Below are 19672 nucleotides of genomic sequence, written 5' to 3'. Positions count from 1 at the left end.
ATGATTAAAGGTCTAGAAAAAATTGGATTTGTTTAGTCTGGAAAAGAGAAGACTGAGAGGGGACATGATAACAGTTTTCAAGTACTTAAAAGGTTGTTACAAGGAGGAGGGAGAAAAATTGTTTTTCTTAACCTCTGAGGATAGGACAAAAAAGCAGTGGGCTTAAATTACAGCAAGGGAGGTTTAGGTTGGACATTAGGAAAAACTTCCTAACTGTCAGGGTGGTTAAGCACTGGAATAAAATTGCTCAGGGAGGTTGCGGAATCTCCATCACTGGAGATTTTTAAGAGCAAGTTAGACAAACACTGGTCAGGAATGATCTAGATCAGTAGCTTTGAAACTTTTTTTTCGCGGACCACTTGAAAATTACTGAGTGTCTTGGCAGACATTTAATGATCTTTCCAAATGTTGTTTGTACCATTAGCTAACTATTGTAAAGCGCTTTAGATAAAAGCACTATATATAAAAAACCTTAAAAATAAACACCTTTTTCTGTTCTACAGATAAAAGCACACAACTCATATTTTAATATCAGTAGTCTTACCTTTCTAATGCGATGGATGTGCCCTCTCTCCCCTGCTGTGGCAGCCCCTGAACTGGGGCTGGGAAGGAGAGGGGTCTCTCCCCTGCCACAGCAGCCACCAAGCTGGGGCTGGGAAGGAGGGAAGTCTCTCCCTGGCAGCCGCAGCCCTGGAGCTGGGGAAAGTCACCTCTTTCTCTGGTCGCCACAGCCCTGCACATCCCAAATTTCCCCCACCCCCTCTTCTCACCCTGCTGCCCCCTCTCACCTAGCCCCTATTCCCCCCAAGGCCACCACCTCACCTTACATGTGCGTCTTCTCCAGGGTCCAGGTACCTAATTAGTGGAGCCATGCCTGGGCAGCTCCACTAATTAGGAGGGTGGCCCTTCATTCTCTTGTGTGCAGCCACCCAGGTGCGCACCTTAGAGGGAACTGTCTGCAGACCACTGAATGGAGCTCGTGGACCACAGGTGATCCATGAACTACAGTTTAAGAGCCTCTGGTCTAGATAATACTTAGTCCTGCCATGAGTGCAGGGGACTGGACTAGATGACCCCTCAAGGTCCCTTCCAGTCCTATGGGTCTATGATTTTTTAAACAAAAAGGCAATTTCTCATTAAAAAAAAGTTTTAAACAACAAAAAAATTGGACCAGCTCTAGTACTGTGTATAATGTTGGTTTTTGTGTGAGTTTAAATCTTGTCCATGTGTTTCTTGTCTTAATTTCTTTCCAACAGTGCAGTCAAGTGGAAGGCCTGGGGGCGGGGTGGGGGGGGGGCATGGCCCCTAAACTAAGAAAACCATAGGATCTACAGGGAAATTTGATTCCATTCCCATGGACCTCATGACACCCGCCCTAAAGACTTTCTCTTGCCCAATAGCAGTCTTTTTCCCCAAGGAGTGATGCTGCTGTTGATTCCACTTCACCAGCCTATCATTTCAAACTTAAATGTCTATCAGCTGTGGGGGGAGAGATCATATTGCAAAGAGAACCATTAAGTCCCATATTGATTTCTCCAGGGAAACATGTTGGCTGGCTAGGGAACCATGTCACACAGAGCTGCTGTTCTTCAGCTTTGCCTCTCCTCTCTCACCCAACAAGACCGCCCAAAATGCACAAGGTCCCAAACATGCAGAGTTCTCACACAGGCATTTCTGCAGACAGAACACAGCATATCTCATGTATGCCTGCCCTCCATGGAGGGGAACATTGCCCCTAAATATGAATCATTTTGCAAAATAAGGCATTTTATTCCACAAAATCCAGGTTGAATGACAATAAATAAATTTAGACAAGTATAGTTGTCTGTGGAAAGGCACAATGTATTTCCGTTATTCCTATAGTATAGATCTGATTAGTGAAGTCACTTTTGCAAATTGTTGTTGTCCTTTTAAAATTTCAGAAGTACTTACACAAGGGGTGGTGGTGTATTGCACAATGCTCCTTTAACTGATTCTCCAAAGAAAGAGAGAGAGAACCAAATGTACAATAAGTCAGCCACAGAAACTTCATTTTCAACTGTCTTATCAGCCATTTTAGCTGTTTAGATCAACAGTATGACGTTTCTATTCATTCAAGGTGCAGCCACATTATCAAATCCAACTACTTTTCCAGCAGTGAAGAAAATATCCTTAAAGCTGAAATCTTCAGCAGCAGTAAATTTGACACCATTTTTATATAATCCACTGAAAGTTATACCAATCAGAGGCCACAGGGAGGCCATTTTGTTAATTTATGTTACCAACCCCCTTTTCCCCACTCACAAAAGGGGGTGTGAAGAATCAGCTTGTAACAATATTCTCTCTCTTGCCAGCAGAATTTCAAAGATGTTGTTCCACTTAAATGCAACATAAACTGCATTTAAATCTCCACTGTCAAGCTTCTCATGTTCCTTTCCTAAGCTTAAATCGGAGGAGTGGGGCAAAAGAAAGAATAGTTCAGCTCCACTGGCCCTCTATAAGATAAAGGATTATTTTCACTTACAGAAACATGACACATATGTTACAACATTTTTCGTTACATTATATTTCTATGTTACTAGCTAAATCTGTTCAGGCATGGGAAATGGGTCTTTATAAGTCTTAGCAAAGGGTTAAGTGATATACGATGGTTGTATGATGAACAAATGATTTTTTTTGTTTAAAACAAACTCTGTTTTAAAAAGTTTTTTGAATTTCACATTGCAAAGATATAAAAATTGAAATTAAAAGTGATGCTGAGATGCCTAATGACCCACAACCTTGCACACAAAAATTGATGGTATCCTAATGAAACCCAATGGAGTGGAGATCAGTCTTTTACAGAATAGGCAGGATAAACATAGGGGCTGAGTATGTACTGTCCAAGTCAATGGGAGTTTTGTCCCTGATTCCAATGAGCTTCGTGGTCCCTGGTGTTAGCCACGATTGCAGCTGTCACATAAATGCTCAAGGCTCAAATCCCAGATTAGCCCCCACTTAAATGATGGCTACCTTATTGAACAATGCTAGGGATTGAAGTGGGGATCTCTAGAGCTAAACACGTGAGTCTCTAGCTTGAGATAAAGATCCAAGCTCTGAAGCCAACTATGTAACAGACCCATATTCTCTGTGGACGAAGCAAAGAGGGGAACACATAACATGTACTTACCAATGGGTTACACAAGCACTGTTTAGTCTTTGAAGAAATACTGATGTAGTTTCTTTCTGAGGAGCTGTTGCAAACATCTACAGAATTTGCTCTCCATCTTAACATTTTTAATTAGAGTTCATTCTTGATGTGGAGTGACTTCATGGGATCCTAGCCTTGATATTTTGGCTGAGATTCTCGGAAGAGGGCATTGTCTATGCATTGTCTGACCTCCTCTGTTCAAGGACTGGTGTATAGAGTGTAAAATAAACAAGTTGCACTAAAAATATACCCATACTGCACATCACTGATTTCTCCTTCAATGGGAAGCTGACCGGCAAGTCCCCAACATCTGGTACCACTCACCAAAAAAGGGGCAATATTTAGGGCCAGATCCTATCACTTTTCTTACGGTGAGTAGCACCTTATTTTGAGAGTAGTCCCAGTAAAAAGAATGTAGCTATTTGTAGTGTAAGGTACTTATTCATTGTGAGGAAAGGCTGCTGAATTGAGCTCTTAATTCTTAATAAATCCTGATGAAATCACATCTTTTTACTTAAATCCAGTAGCCAAAATATGAAAGCATTCTACTCTCTAGTAACTATGAGAACTGCAGAAACTTAGTTACATTTTGGTTTCTTTTAAAGTCGAAGGGATACAAATACCCATTAATTCCCCCACACCACCCCTCCAGAAATGTAGTATTTTTTCCCTGTGAAGCTGCTATGGCAACTGAGGAATGACTAGTACAAGCAGGACATAACCTATTTTTTTAACATACACGAGATAAACAAGCAAATATTTTTCATGAGGCTCCTACCTTTAACATTTTCAAACTGGCTCACAGATTTTGCACAACAAATTGAGTGATTATTTTTAGTGTTTTATGTATATTTGATGCTATGTATGGAAGGAAGGGTCTTGCCAACATACTGAAATGTAGGTGTTAAAAAGCATCATGCAGAGTTTTTGTAAAATGTGTTAGCAGCAATTTGCAGGTTTCCCAATATTTGATACAAACTGAATTACTGTATGTTAGATCAAAAGTATACAGTGTACATGGGCAGAGACAGACAGATTATGCATGTAGTATAGCCTAGATTGTCCCTGAACCATGTGCATTTAGGAGAAGGTCGTTTTTCTCTTGCATGCTCCAGACATGGCCAGTGGCAATCATATCACGCCATATCGCTTTGCTCCAGAAGGAGGCAGTGCGGGAGTGAGATCAGGGCTGATTCTAGGAGCAAGTGAGGAGGGCTCTCACCTTGGGTCCCAACTGCCAGAGCACACCGAACTACGGTGCCACTTGGCTGATTTCCCCACCCTCAGCTGCTTGGTGGCTGGGTGGCAGCCGAAAACATTTTCTGTACTGTTGGCAAAACAACTAGAGCCACCTGTGGATGGGATCTTGACCCTGCTACTCTCAGTCCTGTCCTGCATAGTGGCCCAATATGTACTGTTGCAAAAGCCACTGCAGTAAAATTCTGCTGTGTCAAGGGTGTGTGTGTGTGTGGTGGTGGTGGGGTTATTATTTTTTACTATTTGTATTACGGTAATGCCTAGAGGCCCCGTCCAGATAAGGGACCCATTTTCTAGGCCGCAGTCTAGGCTGGTTCCTGCAGTCATGATGACATCAGAATCTAAGTTTTCATTTAAAAAATAAATTGTTTCTAGCCTCATGATGGTGAAAAAAGCTTGAAAACATGACCAGGGAGTGTAATTAATGCAGTGATGCCTGCCTATATCTGCAGAACCCTGAAACAATAACTCTAAGACATGTGTACTGCCTCCTTCCCTTAATGTTCTGGGAGAAGCAGAAGGAGGGGGCCATGCAATGCCACCCAAATAGAAGACTGCACCCATTCATTGAGACCTCTGTTTGGATGTCTCTGTTTGAGACAGAGAATAGTAGTTCAGGGAGGAGGACACCCAAGCATGTCCAAACAGAAATAATACTGTTTCCCTCTAATAGCAGACCACTCTTTGGAGTAATGTTAGCAAGTCCACACATCAGGGTTGGGGCCACTGCACTGGGAGGAGGGTGCCTATGGCCATGATTGTCTTAATCTGGCTCCGGCTATAACCTGAATCAATTCACTCTTTCCGTGCATGTTGTTGCTGCCGTGACTATTCAAAATGATTGTTAATCTTTACATTGTACCAGGAATACAGCTCCCCCACCACCACTCCAAAAGGAAAGGAGTACTTGTGGCACCTTAGCGACTAACCAATTTATTTGAGCATGAGCTTTCGTGAGCTACAGCTCACCGATGAAGTGAGCTGTAGCTCACGAAAGCTCATGCTCAAATAAATTGGTTAGTCTCTAAGGTGCCACAAGTACTCCTTTTCTTTTTGCGAATACAGACTAACACGGCTGTTACTCTGAAACACTCCAAAAGGGTTTCTGTTAAAGCTAGTATAAATTATTACTATTTTTTTCTATTACAGTAGCACCTAGATAATCCAAACATGACCAGGGCCTCATTGTGCTGGGCACTATTCATAACCACACCTACAAGGCAGTCATTGGCCCACAGTGTTTAAAACTATAGAGACATGACAGACTAAACCTACTGTCCCCATTTTAAAAGATAAGGGACTACACACAAGACTGTGTTACAAAGACAGGAGATGAACCCAGATACCCCAAGAGCCATCCTAGTGCCTTGGCTACAAGACCAACCTTCCTCTCATAAAGATGCAGAAGAGATCATCAGACATCTCTGCTTTTATGGGTAATACTGGGATGTCCTCTATATTGGAGGCATATCCTATCCTTGCAGAGCAAAGGATTAGATGACCTAAATATTTTTTCCCTATCTCTGTCTACTGGGATCTAATCTAACTAAAGTCCCAGATTTACTGCACATAGTAGAATATTTGGGGGAAAATCTTGCAGTTTTTACTCAAACAAATCTCTTTTTCTTGGAGAACTTGGCTTGTGTGGAAAAAGTGTTGTAAAATTTCATTCCACGTGGTCAACATGAATACAAACTCTAGTTCTTGTATCTTGTTTGCAATGTTTTCTGCCTCTCATATAGTTTCTCCCTTTTGTGACTGGTCTTCAGCTATACTTTCCAATGCATCCACAATCTTTGAGTAGGACTCTAGAATTGCACTTGTTGCCACTGCATGTGCCTCCCAGCGACTATTAGAAAGAGATTTCAACACATGATCATTGCCCAAATATGTTTTAAGAACTGTTTTTTTTGAAATATCAAATATCAATTTTTTTCAAAAAAAAATCTCATTTTTTTGGTGCCCCCTGCTTTGCTGGTGCCCTAAGCATGTGCTTAGTCTGCCTATTGGGTAATCCAGCCCTGACCCCAAGCCAGGAGCAGCGGGGGCCCTGAAGCTGGGAGCCCCAGCATGCCCCCCACCCCTGAAGCTGGGAGCTGCACTGGGAATCCCCCTCCATCTGTACACAGCCCCTAGCTACCCCCTGCCTGCACCCAGAGCTACCACCCTGCATGCACCCTGAGCTACTCCCCTGCCTGCTCACAGCCCTTAGTTAGCCCCTGCCTGCACCCTGATTTTGAACCAAATCCCCTTTTTGAGTTATATTTTTTGGCTGGGTAGCCTCCTGCGTGATCAGGGGGTGGAAGTGGCACTCCCTCCCTGGACCCCACTGTGCAGAGCTGGCTCGAGCCCTGCCAGCTCTTGCCCCTCCTCCCCCCAACAGACGTAAAACTATGCCTATGCCCAAGGGTCCCTCCAGGCCTGGAGTTGCCCCTCCCCACCCCCGCTGGACCCTGGCGTTTTTATAGCATGTTAAGGTGGGGGGGCTCAGCAAGAAAAAGGTTGAGAACCCCTGATTTAGACAATTAAAGCACAAGCTTTTTCCTTTTGGAAGATCCAAGCTTTAATTTTGAAAAATGGAGAAACGATTTTGGTAGAGGCATCCCAGGTGGACATTTATTCACACCACAAAATTACTGCAAAATTAAAAGTTGTCTATACTCAAGAAAGCCCCCAGGGCTAAATTAAGCAGGGAATGTTGCCAGACAAGACTGAAATGCATTGGCAGAGCTATGCAGAGAGGACTGGGTAGCATCTGCCTGGCATATTAACTTTACATTTTTAAATGGCAGAGGTATAGAGGTATCCCAAAGCAATACATTGCACACTGTGTGGGTAGTGAGTGTATATGCAAGCATACCAAGACATTAGAAATTGTTTGGAACTTAGAAAGTAAGAAAAGGATACTGAGGTTACTCCCTACATTTTAAAAAATTCTGGCATGGGCTCTTTAGTTTCTATCTGTTGCTTTCATGTCTATACAGTTATGCCTTAGAGTAAAAAAAAATCTTGTTTGGAACTTCCCCTTTCAAAAATCAGCATCTCTGACATGACAATACAAAACAAGTTGACTGGAAATATGAATGTAAAATTTTAGTAAGGCAGGTTGGAAATTAGATATTGAACTCTGTCATTCATGAGAGTTGTACACCTTACTATCGACACAGCATTATCAGTTTATCACATATGCAGGTTTATGTGAATGGAGAAGTGCAGATTTTATCCTTTATATTGGTTTATTTCAAACTTTCTGCAATTTTATTCTCTGTAATTTTATGTCAGGAGAGAGCAAATATCTTGAAAATGAAAACTTTGGGTTTCTATGCCAGACATGCTACATAATGCAATCTTTGCATTATACCACACAAGTATAAAGATTACTTTTGATTTTCTTACAAATATATGCATTAGATGCCCATGGCTCATACTTGAAAAAAGGGGTGCCCATCAGGATGTGCAGCCAAGGGGTGTAGAACATGTACCAAGACATAAAATGTCAAATCCTGGGGTTCCTAACTCACTTTGAACTCAGCCCTAGCTCTGGCAAGCACCAATTGAATTCAGCGAAAGTTTGTCAGAGTAACGACTCAATAAAAACCAAAACAAGTCCTCAGGATTTGGCCCAAAGTAAGCCGTAAGCCATCGGGTACTTAAGGCGTTAACTCTCCCCACAAAATAAAGAGTTTCAGATAAGTACCCCAATAATACATGAATACAAAATATTAGGCTCTGATCTTAAGCAATACCCTGTTGATATTCTGACTTGAGCAATATAACAACACTCTACGGGCCCGATCCTGGGCTACAGGCAAGCTCATCCCATGGGGAGGGACACAAAGGTATGCTTTGAACTCCCCTAAAATGAGCTGTCCAAGCACTGGGCCAGTCAGCAGTGTAAAATTACACCAGCTGCCAACAGCCCTAAAAGGGACACTCCCCTACAGTTGATTTCTGGGTTGCAAAGTGACCCTGGCCATGCCTCCTTCTCCAACAGCAAGCAGGAAGGATTATGTAGGAGCCCCTACAACAGTCCTACGCCATTCAAGGCTCTTCTCTGCAGGGAAAGTTGTCTAGTAGCTGGTTAAATTGACTTTAGGGCCACTTTCTCTTGATGAGAGTAAAGCTGGACAACAGGGCCTAAGGCTTTATGACAGACACACAACAAATATTATAGATAGTTTCTGTTAAAAATGATCCCAAAGCCTCACTTGGAGAGGTTGCATATTAACATATAAAAGACAGCGAAGGTGTTGGTACAGTATAAAATTCAATATATAAAAGTAACTTTTGCTTTATTTAACCTTTATATACCTGCACGTGTACTTTTAAAATTTCTAAATGATGTCTGATGTTATATTGAATATCTTCTTTCAAAATAAATCCTGCCCCTCAAGGATATCTATCTCCAAAGTAGCTATCCTGTAATGTAGACAATAATAGCCCTTCTGTACTAAGAACAGAAATAGAAATAGATACTGTATGACTAAATGCTGATTGACAGTTCCATCATATGCTTGGCTCTTCTTTAGCTAAACTGCAATAAGAAGTTTCATATCCTACTGTTCAACAGCTAATAAAATAGTGTAAACAGATGTAACCTTGTGGAAGAAAAATTTTCTACTATGCTATCATGATAACACACTGAACACTTGTTTTTCAGAAATATGAACCAAAGATCACATTAGTAAGTGTCTATGTAGAAGGAACAGGGGTGGCAGGTTTGTGGAAATGTTGGTGGTGCCCAGAACCCCCCCACCCCAAACTCTGCCCCCCCAAACTCTGCCCCCCACCTGCCTTAGGCTCTGGGAGGGAGTTTGTGGGGGGGAAGTCTGGGATGCAGGCCCTGGGCTGGGGCAGGGGACTGGGGTGCAGGAGGGGTGCAGGGTGCAGGCTCTGGGAGGGAGTTTGGGTGCAAAAGGTGTGAGAGGTTGGGCTCTGGGAGGGAGTTTGTGTGGGAGAGGGGGTCTGGGGCGCAGGCTCTGGGATGGAGTTTGGGTGCTGGGTGCAGGCTCCGGGCCGGGAGGGAGGCAGGAGGGGGTGAGGGGTGCATGCTCTGGGAGGGAGTGCGGAGGGCTGGGGTCCAGGCTCTGGGAAGGAGTTTGGGGGCAGGAGAGGGTGTGTGGGAAGTGGATGGGGGTGCAGGCTCTGGGACGGAGTTTGGGTGCAGGCTCTGGGCTGGGGGTGGGGGTGTAGGAGCAGGTGAGGGGTGCAGGCTCTGGGAGGGAGTTTGGGGTTGGGAGGGGGTATGGAGGAAGGGGGTTCAGGGGTGAGGGCTGTGGGGTGGGGGTGTAGGAGCAGGTGAGGGGTGCAGGCTCTGGGAGGGAGTTTGGGGTTGGGAGGGGGTGTGGAGGAAGGGGGTTCAGGGGTGAGGGCTGTGGGGTGGGGCTGGGGATGAGGGGTTTGGGGTGTGGGAGGGTGCTCAGGGCTAGGCTGGGGCTGGGGATGAGGAGTTTGGCATGTTGGAGAGGCTCAGGGCTAGGGCAGAGGGTTGGGGTGTGGGGGCGGGGTGAGGGCGCTAGTTGGGGGTGTGGGCTCTGGGGTGGGGAAGGGCTGGGGATCAGTTTGGGGTGCAGGAAGGCTGCCCTAGGGCTGGGGACAGAGGACTCCCCCCAGCCCTCTCCCCCCCGGCAGCAGTGAGCTCTGGGGGAGGGGCCCCCTCTCCCCCCGGCAGCACACTCACCCTGCACCACTGTCACTGCATGTGCTCCTAGGGTCCCTCTCAGGTCCGGGAAGGCCCCTCCCCTCCCCTGTGGTGGGTGCTGGGGTGGGGGGCTGCCATCACATGTGTGCCTCCTCCCCTGCTGCTGCCCCTCACTGTAGCCTCACTGTGGGTGAGGGATGGGGCTGCCCCTTGCCCAGCATGGGGAAGGAGTGGTGACTGCGGGCGGGCCCCCTGTGCTGGGGGAGGGTCCTGCTGGAAAATGAAAGGGTCTGAGGGGGAAGGGCAGCCTGCCCTGCCACTAGTGGATGGGGGGCACTAGGACCCTTCAGCGGCAGTTGATACTGGGAGCCAGCAGAGCGGAGTGGAGCTGCAGGGGAGAGGCAAGGAGCTCTGGGACCGGGGAGGCATGCAGGGGCAGCAAGTGGGGGCTGGGGGACACTCGGGGGAGGTACGGGGGGGCAACAGGTGGGGCCGGGGGAGAGACTCGGCCCCAAACATTGGTGGAGCCGGGCCCCAGGGCCCTGAATATTGCTGGATCCCGGGCACCACGGGCCCATACAACTTGCCGCCCCTGAGAAGGAAGTTGTTCTTCTCAATTACCTTTAAAATGCTGTTTCTAATAAAAAAAATAGCATGGAAGACAGATACTATGTAAATACTTTAAGGAAAATATTTTTTCATGGCATGCAGGAAACCAAAAAAAAAAAAAAAAAAGTGCGAGAGAGAGAAAGAGAGATATGCGGACACTGACTGATATGTCTGCCAGGTACATATCCAAGACAGCTTAAAAGCCCTTATGAAATGAAACATGGCTTTTGAAACTGTCAGAGTTTGCCACCTTGATACATTATTGTAAAAGTCTGAAGAATTCCTTGACAGAATAAGTTTTATAAGGAGTAGCTGAGATGCTAGGAAAAAGCAAAGGGCTTCACTCACAAAGTAATGGTTTATAATCACACATGATAAAGAAGTGAGTCATCTCAGTGACTGACAGAGACAATTAAGCGCACAGTGTAGCCACCACAACAACCAGCATTCAGTCCAGCAAGAGACAGATCAACATTTTTGTCAGAAATAAGACCATTTACAAGTTGGTACCTTGATTCACCCTTGTCCCTGCCCCAATTTACTTCTGTTATGCCTCATCCTGTGATTTGCAAGAGTCATTGGCTCTTATGTTGAAACCAAGGGATAAGAGACTAGAGGGTAATTTCTCCTCCATTTAGCAGGAACATATTATGCCAAGTAAGTATTAAAATGGCCTGATGTGCATGTTAGGAATTAATTTGCTATTACTATGCCATTCCTAGATAGAAAACTCACCTTCAGTTTGGCATTTAAAGAGGTTTACATGAATCGTTATTAATTATATTTTGTTTGTTTACGATAGCACCTATAATGACTAAATACTTTCCAGAGATCAAGAAGGTCCTTGCCTCAGAGAGTTTACAGACTAAGGAGAAGTAGATGGAGATTAAGGGAAAGGGGACTTTTTATACAAGACTACTAGATTCCTTGTAGGCAGCACAGCAGAAACAGGTCTTTAAGAGACACTTATGCATAGACAGGGTAGGGGCCTTGCAGATGAGCTTCAGAGAGGTTATATCATACATGGGGGGAGCATGGAAGAAGGCACGCAAATGCCCAGGGGAGAAGACAACAAATCATAGAATCATAGAAGATTAGGGTTGGAAGAGACCTCAGGAGGTCATCTAGTCCAACCCCCTGCTCAAAACAAATGGGCAGATGAGTCACTGACAGAGCAGGGGAGAAGGAGAACAACATAAAGTTCAAAAGATAAGTAGGGAGGAACAGTTAAATATACCTTTGAAGGTACATACCCAAAGAGCCCAACAAGGGTGCTGCTCATGGATCTAAAGTAGTAAATGCATCAACTTAACCTCCACTTTTGTGACAGTAGGTCTTTAGAAAAGCATATGGGCTTGTGGGGAATAGGGTGACCAGCTGTCCCAATTTTACAGGGACAGCCCAGATATTCAGGGTTTTTTCTTATACAGGCACCTACTACCCCACACCCCCTGTCCCAATTTTTCACACTTGCTATCTGGTCACCATAGTGGGGAACAAAAACATTTTTAGCAAAAATGTAAGTAAATTGTCAGCTAATTTAGAACTTTGTCTAGCCCTGATGTGGATGCACAAGGAGATCTTTACATACCCTGTGAAAGGGAAGAGGCATAGTTGCCTGTCTTCTTAACAGCACAGGAACAACTCTATGCTAGTACTCCAAATGTGGTCAGAAGGAGGTTGGTCCTTTGTACAGTACTGCTGGCCACGCACAGAAGATGCATACACTGCACCTGTCTAAGGGGTTGTACAGTGAATGCCTGCAATTAGGAGCTTTGGAAGACATTGGGACTCCCAATTCTTGCCCTAGGGCAATGGTCTCAGTATGGGTCTGTGTGCTAATGGCACAACCCAGCCCTAGTGGGTGTAAATTGCAACTGGCTTTGTGTAATTTACTCTGTAGAGCCTTCCTTCTTGTGTATAGCAAACAGGAAGCTCATGATGAACTCCTCTTGGCTCAACTTTCAAATTTCTGCTTCACTAAGATAAGACACACATTCAAAGTAAACCAACAAAAGGTATTTTACTTAAATAAAGACAAGACTTAAGAGTCCAATGCACATCAGGAGAAAGTGCCTTAATTCAGACTTTATCTCGCCAGTGCAAAACCCCAGCTGTTTTGCTTTTCTTCTGGATTCCTCTTAGGGAGAGTTGCTTAAGCAAAGCACGACTTATCTTAACCACTTAAAGGAACAATACCACCAAATGTAAAATTAAGCACTGAAGAAAATCATGTGAATTTGTGTCACTCCCCCGATGAAAAGGGGCCCAAGGTCAATGAATCGGTAATAAGACAGTAATTTTAAGTGGGGGGGTGGAGGGGGAAACCTGATGGAAAATAAAATCTAAGTAAGGACTGATATAAAGTCACTTTCAAAAGTGGGATGTGGCCCAGATCTATTCACTCATGCCTCAGTCTGTCACTGGTTACATGTAAAGATCTACCAAAGTCTTCAAAGTTTAGTGCACAGATCTTCCGAAGGTTGGAACTTGCCCCTTCCCAACACCATTTCAAATATCGGGAGTGATTCATGCCAAACAAAATGGGTTCAGGTGTCTTCTCAGACCTCTGACCCGTGTTCTGTGGGAACTGCAAGAGAACAGGACCTACAGTAGTTAGTTTGCACTCTGCAGAAGTGCCATCATTTGGAAGTCAAAAAATTTTTCAGACAAAAAAACTTAGATCATGTAAAGCATCCTCAGGTAGGACAGTCTCCTCTATAGGAAAGAGAGGTCCAGTGAGATCCTAGCCTGTTCTTCACTGTTGGTACAAAGCAGCCAGCCACAGATCACCCAGTGAAGAGGGGATTATCTGGCAGCACAGAGCAAGTATAGCAGTTTTGATGCCACTCTTCTGCCTTGAGGCTGGTGTAAGGAGAGTGACTGTGCTGTTCTTTCACCATGGGAATCTCCAGTTGCAGTATTGTCCCCTTGAAGTTGTTACTCTGGAGGGTGTCATGTCAAGCAGGTGGCTGGCTCAGGACTGGGGCATCACAAAGTAGCCCTCTTGAGTTGCACTGTGCACTCCTTAGCCACTGTGGAGGATTTGGGCCACACTTGGCACTTCAAGGCATAGGAGCACCCACAGAAAAAAATTAGTGAGTGCTTAGCACCCACCAGCAGCCAGCTTCCCTCCTACCCCCCAGTACCTCCCATCCACCTGAGGCCCTACATATCAACTCCTTCCCCTCCCTCCCAGCACCTCCTGGCCACCACAATCAGCTGTTCTGCGGTGTGCAGGAGGTGCTGGGAGGGCAGGGGAGGGGCAGGTCTTGGGTGCACACAGAGAAGGGGGCAGAACTGGATGGGAAGAGGTGGAGCAGGGGCAGGAAGAAGTGGGGTAGGGGCTTGGGAGAAGGGGTGGGGTAGGGGCGGGGCTGGGGCGGGCTGGGGTGGGGGTTGAGCACCCCCTGGCCCGAAGGAAGCCGATGCCCGTGCTTCAAGGGACCCCATACACTACATTATTAGTGAGCCCCAACTGTCACCTATCTTTGATTCATGTCTGTTTGCAATTTTTCATATTTGTTTAGTTTTCATAACCAGAGCCTTAATACAGTGTATTAAAATAAAACAAAACCCCAAATCAAAGACAACAGCCCAACACTGATGATCAATCCTGCAATAACAAGTCAGTGTGAATACACAATGAGGGAAAAACAATGCAGTAGGGAAACAGATTTCAGTGTCAAGTTTCCCAAGTGTTATTATAAATAACAGGAAATTAAAAAGTGTGCTTAAAATGTCTGAACATTATTTGGATCTCTTAATCCTTATTTTTCAAGGGGGAGACTGCCAACTGCATCAGTGCCTGCAGATGGAAAGGCTGGCACATAGTGCCAGCTTCAGAGAAGTTGCTCTGACTACTCTCCAAAATAGATTGTGGAATAGGTTGTCTTCTGCCGCTTCTCCAGAGCTGGACATCTAAGGGAGAATTCATCAGTTCATAGGTTACAAGGCCAAAAGGACCATCGTGATCATCTAATCTGACCGCTTGTATAACACAGGTCATATAGAACTTCTCCAAAATAATTCCTAGAGCATACCTTTTAGAAGAAACATCCAATCTTGATTTTAAATTTATCAGTGATGGAGAATACACCACAACCCTTGGTACGTTGTTCTGGTGGTAAATTACTCTCACCACTAAAAATTTAGGCTTAATTTCCAGTCATCAGACATCAGAACTGGGCAGGGTATTCCAGCAGCGGTCATATCAGTGCCAAATACAGTGGTAAAATAACTTCTTTACTCCTATTTGAGACTCCTCTGTTTGTGCATCCAAGGGCCTTATTAGTCCTTTTGGCCACAGTATTGCATTGGGAGCTCATGTTCAGCTAATCATCTGCCAGCATCCCCAAATCTTTTTCAGAGTCCTTGCTTCCAAGGATGAAGTCCCCCATCCTGTAAGTATGGCCTGCATTCTTTGTTCTTAGATTATACATTTAGCCATATTAAAATTCATATGGTTTCTTGTACCCATTTTACAGAGCCATCTGGATGGCATGGTATCAGTGACCTGTCACTCCCCCAATTTTATGTCATCTGCAAACTTTATCAGTGATGATTTTATGTTTTCTTCCAGGTCATTAAAAAAAAAGTGTTAAATAGCTTATGGCCAAGAACTGATCCCTCTGGGACCCCATTAGGAACACACCCACTAAATGTTGATTTCCTGTTTACAAATACATTTTGAGACCTATCAGTTAGCCAGATCTGAATCCATTTAATATGTGCCATGTTGATTTTATATCATTCTAGGTTTTTCTTATGTCATGTGGTACCAAGTCAACTACCATATCATACCAAAGGCTAAGGGTATTACATCAACACTATACCTTTATCAACCAAACTTGTCATCTCATCAAAAAAAGATATCAAATTAATTTGACAGGATCTATTTTCCATAAAGCCATGTTGATTGGCATTAATTATATTACACTCCTTTAATTCTTTATTAGTCAAGTCCCATGTCAGCCCCTCCATTATCATGCCTGGGATTGTTGTCAGAATGACAGGGTTTTAGTTACCGGGTCACCCTTTTTACACTTTTTAAATATTGGCACAACATTAGGGTTTTTTCCAGTGTTCTGGAACTTCCCCACTGTTCCAAAACTTATTGAAAATCAACATTAATGGTCTAGTGAGCTGTTCATCAACTCTTAAATCTCTTGGACCTGCCCTTGGGCTCTATTTGGACTTGCTGGTTTTAAAATGTCTAACTTCAGTAGCTGTTGTTTAAACCCTCCCAAGAGACTGTTGGACTGGAAAGAGAATCATCATGATACACACACATCACCTTGCTTTTTCTCAGAAAGAGAACAGACATATTTATTGAACTCGTTGCCTTTCCTGCATAATCACTGCTACTACAACTGTTTTTCTGAAGTAATAGACCAATGCTATAGTTAGAATTCATTTTGTTCCTAGTATATGTAAAAAAACCCTTTTGTCTGCTGGCCACAGAATATTTTCTTATGTCTCTTTGCTTCCCTTACCACTTTTCTGTGATTCCTTGCTTCTGATTTATCATCATTACTAACACTTCCCCTTTCTTCTATTTGTTTTATTGCTACTTTCACTTCCTCTCTAAACCAGTGTTTTGATTTATTTTGTTTTAACCAGTAAAACCTTCCTCATCGATTGTGGCTTTGGGGGCATCTAGTAAAGTATTCTTAAACAATTCACAATTATCCTTCACATTTTTATGATTAAATTCTTCTTCCCCCGATCTGGCTCACAATCTTTTTCTGGAGGCAGATTCCAGAAACAACTGCAAAGTAATTAAAGGGGACTCTTATTTTGTGGAAAATGGAAAAAACTCCCCTGTGGAAGGAAGTAACTGAATGAAAACCAGGGGCCCTGATTCTCGACCTTAGGGTGGGTGACCACCTAGGGTTCCGTAGTCAGTGGTGCGCTGTGGTCAAGAGGCAAGGAGCAGGGTGGGTCTGGGGTGCGAGGCTGTGGAAGGGAGCTTGGGGCAGAGGCATGCTCAGGAATTTAAATTTGACCCCTTTTGGAGGGGCACATTCTGTGCCTCCCCCACCCCAGAGGAGCTAGCTCTTCCTTTCCCCCCTTGCGCCCCCCTCTGTCCCCATCAGCAGCTCACTCTTTTCCCTGCCCCAGGAGGAGCTCATTCTTCCCTGCCTCTGTAGCCCCAAGGCCAGAGAAGTTCTGTGCCCCTGACAGTTATTGGGGAGGGGGGGACTGTGCCTCTTCTTTCCCCCCTTTCTGCACAGCCCTTGCTTGGGGCAATAGGGGAGTGGGAGGCGGCAGAGCTTGGGGTGATGCAGAGGATAGGTGGGGAGGCAGCAGAAGCCAGGGCACCAAAATACAAGTTCACGCAGAGTGCCATTTTCCCTAAGGCCAGCCCTGTTACAGTGATGTGCAATGTGGCTGTGACATACTACCCAACTAGGGTGTGAGGACCTCATTCTCATTTCACTAAAGCCATTTCACACTGCTCTGACACCCACTTTAAGGCCTCTTTACCCCATCACAGCAGAATAAAGCAGACTTAGCCCAAGTGTGAGTCACTGTCTGACACCCACTTTGTACAGATGTAAATGACTGCATGAGGTGCAGGGCAATGGAGTATCAAGCCCAAGGACTTTTGTACAACTGACAAGAGATGAGAAGAGAAGAGACAAACATTAGCACAAATACTGAGGTTCTGATTCTCATTTACACTAAGGACCCCTTTATACCACTCTGACAATATAAAGGAGCCATAGTGTAAATAAGAATCAGGCCCTAAGAACTTTAAAATCTGGGGCCTGATCTCATTTGCACTACATCTGCTTTACACCCCTGTGGCAGCATAAGCGGACTTTTAAATGGGTGCAGGTTACAGTTACACCCACTGCGGGGTCATCTACATAGCCAGAGTGGTATAAAGTGGCCTCAGTGTAAATGACCATCAGGCTCTCTCCTTTTCCTGGGGATGAAAGATATTTTGCCTTTCCTAGTCTTTGGAATTGTGTGGAAAAAAATATTTGTCATGGTTTATTTTCTCTCTTCCTTAATATTAAAAAGGTAACTAATTCCAAAAGAGAACAATATCACAGAGTAGTCCCACTTAAAGCCTCTCTTTCTGAAGCTTCCTTTCTCTCTCTCTCCCCCTCCACTGGAAACTGCGTATGCCAGCACCTTGTTAAGCTGGCTGCTGAGTCTCTTCCACTGCAGCAGGTTGGTCACAGACACTGGCTGAAATATCTTGAATATCAAATTTGGAAAGTTATCTGCATTGGAGCAACCCTGTGGAATAAAGCTGTTGTTTTGCTGGCAGCGAGAGCAGCAGGATCAATATAAAGTGTCTTCAAGAAAACTCCCTTACACTACCTTAGCTTAAATAACTATGGGTGATACCCTAGCATCCATGAAATCCATGGCCAAATTCACATTGACCCTGACCCTAATTCAGGATTTCACCCTCATTTTGAGTTCCATTGATGCAATCCATACACACAAAGCTTTATGCATAGGGTGACCACCCGTCCCATTTTTAAAGGGATGGGTCCCATTTTGGGGACTTCTTCTTATATAGGCGCCTATTACTCCCCCACCCCCTGTCCCATTTTTTCACAGTTGGTATCTGGTAACCCTATTTATGCGGGATATAGAAGAGGTTCTTGACTTTTTTGGGGGGTTCTCTCTTCCATACCTTTGCTCAGCTCTTTTGATTTGCAGACCTCACACTTGTACCTGCACAGAAATGGAAATACTACGCTAAAGTTATCCTTGATGTAATTCCATTGTGATCGAGGCAGGGACAGGATACCTCTGCACTGCAAAAAAAGACCTATGGCAGCAAGTCTCACAGCCCAAGTCAACTGACTCAGACTTGGGCTACGGGGCTAAAAATAGCAGTTTAGACATTCAGGCTCAGGCTGCAGCCCAACCTCTGAGACCCACCCTCTTCACTGGATTTCAGAGCTTAGGCTCCAGCCTGAGCGTCAATGTCTACACCACTATTTTCAGCCCCTGAGCATGATCTTTGCAAGCTCAAGTCAAGTGACCTGAGTGCTGAGACTCACTGCAGTGAGTCTTCCCCCATGCCATGTAGACATAGTCTCAGTTGCTTTCTGTAGATTTCTCTGGATGTGGCACTGCAGTATCATACTATATACTCAAAGGGACAGATTTTTCAAGGTATTTAGATACCCAACTGCTATTGATTTCAGTAGAAATTAGGCACCTAGATACCTGTAAAGATCTGCCCCCAAGGCTAACATCATTTATTATATATTTCATACTGCAGTGCCATCCTTGCTTACATCAATCTATACAAAACAAAAACTGGCAGGCATTCTCCTGATTTCTGCCAAATATAAAGGTTAAAATGTACATTGGCATAATGTGGGTGTGTAAATAAGGAATTTGTGTAGTCCCTTATTTAGTAACGTAAGAAAACATATTTCAGGTCGAAGATGAACACTTTTACTTCCCTCCAGGTGTCTATTTTCTATTTTGGAAGTTGCAAGGACAGGAGTAAACATGTACAAGCTCTACTTAGCAACAAAACACTAGGGAGCCATACTGTGTGTACTATAACTTCATTTCATAAGATTATCATCACAAACTGCCAATATAGCATCACTGCCAAGATGTCGTTCCTTGGAAACAGGGAAAGTCAAGGAAGTGGCCCTCAAGACACCCCCAATAAGCTCCCTGCCATCACCCTGGCCTCCCATATGGTGAACTGATCATCTCCAAGGATAACTGACAAACAAATGCAGTTCTAGATTAACTACCTCTTATAGGGAAGCAGATTTGCCCAGTGAAGGAGCCCCAACTAAATATAATGTAGGTTTATTATCTGTTTAAAGTCTGGTGTTATGGAGCTGGCAGCTTCAGAACATCACATAATGTTCAACAGGCAAAAGGCTGGTTCAGTGTTTTTACAAGAAATAGTTTTCCTATAGAAAAATTGGTTGTTAAATAGTTTTATTAAATATTAACTAAATGTTCTTTTTTTCCTTTTCTGAGAATCTGAAGAG

The sequence above is a fragment of the Caretta caretta genome, chromosome 6, assembly GCF_965140235.1.
Source record: "Caretta caretta isolate rCarCar2 chromosome 6, rCarCar1.hap1, whole genome shotgun sequence".
In the NCBI taxonomy this organism is placed as follows: domain Eukaryota; kingdom Metazoa; phylum Chordata; order Testudines; family Cheloniidae; genus Caretta; species Caretta caretta.
This window is presented reverse-complemented; position numbering follows the sequence as displayed.